This window comes from Nanorana parkeri, unplaced genomic scaffold (genome assembly GCF_000935625.1).
Source record: "Nanorana parkeri isolate BGI_ZX_2015 unplaced genomic scaffold, ASM93562v1 scaffold330, whole genome shotgun sequence".
NCBI lineage: Eukaryota > Metazoa > Chordata > Amphibia > Anura > Dicroglossidae > Nanorana > Nanorana parkeri.
This window is the reverse complement of record NW_017306598.1, coordinates 230,984-234,632: the sequence shown is the minus strand read 5'-3', so window position 1 is coordinate 234,632 and position 3,649 is coordinate 230,984.

Sequence of the window (3,649 nt, the reverse complement as noted above, 5' to 3'; positions counted from 1 at the left end):
CTAAGGCAGTTAGATATGTGTTGCCTAGCATAGATAAATACTTCAACAGACTCCATGTGCCTTTACTCTATGTTGGCAGATTTTTTTTTCAGATTTAAAAAATATAATTTAGCTGTTTTTTAACTTACGGGCAGCTTTGTAAATACCTGAAATAACAGACAGCAATGTCCTTCTGAAAACCAGCAACACAGTAAGAAGCTCTGAAACTTCGAAATAGGCACACAAGTGAACTATTTCCAACTTTCCTTTTTTCTTTGGCCAATGTTCTGCTGAACGTGAAACGTGAGCAGCCAATCTGACTGGATGACCCTGGGAACATCTGTTACAAAACTCACACACTGTGCTCTGTCTATGATGATTAACGCTGAATGATCAGCTATAGCTTTAGTCTATGAAGCTTATTAATCTCTGCTCTTAGCTCTTTTACCTCCACATTTATCAACTGAAGTGCTCCTACTGTATCTCCACATCTAGGTTGACTATGCAAGCCCACAATGCAATATGTAAGCAATTAGTGACCACCAGAAAGGAGATATTTGCTATTTTCATCCTGTGGATAGTTTAGCATATTTTCCTCCCACAGGTTCCCTTCAACATTATCATGAATTTAACCTTTGCTGTGGGCTAGATAACTATTTATAAAATAAAAATGGGAACCAAAGCTAAATAGCATCACAGGATAATACATTCTCATTGTTTATTCTCTTACTCTTTAGTGATACAAGTAATCCAACTGGTCAATATTGCTCAACCAAGGATTTATGGGACCCTAGGGTTCCTCCAAAGGTTGCTAGGGGTTCCTTGAGCAATGAGTAATATTATTCCCAGAGACTATCACACTAATGTATTTTCGCTGCAGACATGGCAATTAATAGCAGGGATTCCCTGAGACTGGAAAGTTATTTCAAGGGTCCTCTGTGTTATAAGGGTTAAGAAAGGCTGATACCTTTGATTTCTGTTACGTTTTTTAAATTTGATTTTGGAAGGGGGGAGTAGGGGTTCGGGGGATAGAGACAGCATTCATATGTTTACATGGAAAAAATATATAAAATTGTATAATTTGTATGCAATACAATAGTTGTCAAATATGGTCTTCTTTAACCACTTGAAGACCAGGTGTTTAGACCCCCTTCCTGGCCAGGCCATTTTTCAGTATTCAGCGCTGCGATACTTTGACTGACGTTTATTCCGTCATGCAACGCTGTACTGAAATGAATTTTATACCATTTTTTGGGGACAGATAGAGCTTTATTTTGGTGGTATTTAATCACCACTACGGGTTTTATTTTTTATTATAATTAGGAAAAATTATTGAAAATTTTGAAAAAAAAAAGTTTTTTGTAACATTATGTTAGGAAACATTTATTATTACCCAGTTTTTTGGTCAAATATAAAAGATCAGGTCACGTCGGTTAAATAGACACCAAACATGTCAAGCTTTAAAATTGCGCGCACCCGCGACATCGCAGAAAACGACGGCAACCAAAATTGGCCATAGGCGACACTTTAAACGTTTTTACCGCTCATCAGTTTAGTGTTATCAGTGATTGATGGCCCTAGACTTATTGCTCTCACTCCGACGTTCGCGGCGATATGTAACATGTGCGGCGTAATGGGCGCAATCGTCTTTTTTGCACGTATGCGCCCCCGACGCATGTTTGCATGCGTGTATGTATGGGTGGGGACTTTAAAAAAAAAAGTTTTTTTTTTTTCTTCTTTTTTTATGTGTGACTTTCATTTTTGTTTCTATTTATTTTTTCACTTAACTTCATTACTATCACATAGGGGGCTAGGAAATCCTCTTTGTGATAGCAAAGAGATGTGACAGGTCCTCTTTATGGAGACATCAGGGGTCTCCAAGACCCCTAATGTCACCTAGGACCCCCCAAAAGAAGCTGATGAAGCAGAGATCTGCTCCATCAGCTTCTTTGCAGCTTCTGAAGCTGGAGAGTGACACAAGAATGCGGAAGTGATGTATTATACAACACGTCCGCATTCTTTCAGAGGAGAGGGGACTGGAGGGAGCTCGCGTAACGATCTCCCTCTGATCCCCTGTGACACAGGTACCATACTGATCCCGGGCTCGCACCGGGCACAGCGGAGCCCGGGATCAGCGGGACAATGGCGGGAGGGGGCCCGCACCGATCGTTGCAAAATACAAGCGATCCGCCGGCTCTACAGCTCTACTCAACTGACACTCAGATCCGCAGCAGTGACTGCTCTGCTCTCTGCTCCAGCTGTGGAATGTCCCTCAGCTTCCTCACATCCAATGCAAGTGAATGTGAGGAAGTGAAATCACGAGTCCTCAAACCGCTGGAGCCTGGGGGAAACGAAATTGCAGGGAAAGTTCTAGCAGCCAGGAGGAACTGAGGATCAGGTAAGTAATTTATTTTATTCTAGACCCTAGATGAAAACGATTACTTAACCTTTGTAATGCAGTTCTCCTTTAAACATTAGTGATATATGTGGTGTAAATAGCCTTTCTGTACACCTACAGTACCTATATACTTAACATGAATCTGTGTTTTACTCATACGGCTAAGTGACAGGGCCATGAATGACACATTGAATTAACGTTTTGTCAGCAAGTAATGTGTTCTGACTTGATAGAAAAATACTTCTATAAATTAAAGATTAAAAGAATTTGCTTTTCTGATTTATAAGCGGCAGACAGATAAAGCAGTGTGTTTACAGCACAGACAGGATAAAATTGTGACACCCGACTGCATTTCTAAAGCCAGCTGTGTCTGTCTGCTTTGGAATGCACTAATCAAATATTACCTAGGGAAAGCTAGGAGAGTTAGAAATGGAACTATTTTACTCATGTTTTCTCCTAATGTAACAGTGACATCCAGAGGACATTTGCTATAATGCAGAATGTGCAATGTTGAAGCAGTGATTTACTGGGACTAAGCAAAGTGACAGGTGCTCTTAAAGTGACACTAAACTCTGGAGTTAAATCTTAAAAATGGATTCAAATACCTTAACTATTAACAAAACTGTATCTTATTTGTGTATCACTCGGCTGTAGATCCTCAAATTATCTCTGAATTTGTACTGACACTGTCCTTCCTTCTGGAGGGTGGCTACTTTTGTTCTCCATGGTTCCTGTGTGTGTTGAAAAGTAGTCACCGATCCAAGCTTGCTCCCGTGTAAATATAATCTACATTTTTGTTAATAGTTAACTACCTAGATCTCTATCGGGAAGTGCCCGATATTTAAAAACATGCGGCGATGCCCGTTAACATACAAGCGATCCGCCGGTTACAGAGCCGGCGGATCGCTTGTATGGGGTAACGATCGGTGTTCCCCCCACCTCTGCCCCCCCGTTGTCCCGCTGCTCACAGTCTCCGCTGTGCCCGGGATCAGCATGATGCCTGTGTCACAGGGGATCCGGTCCCCTCTCCACTGCAAGAATGCGGAAGTGTTGTATATTACATCACTTCCGCATTCTTGTGTCACTCTCCGGCTTCAGAAGCTGGAAAGTAGCTGATGGAGCAGATCTGTGCTGCATCAGCTTCTTTTGGGGGGTCCATAAAGAGGACCTGTTACATATTTTGCTATTACATAGGGAGTTTTATTAGCCCCCTATCTGATAGCAATAAAGTTTAGTGAAGAAAAAAAAAAAGGAACAAAAAATTAAAGTGTC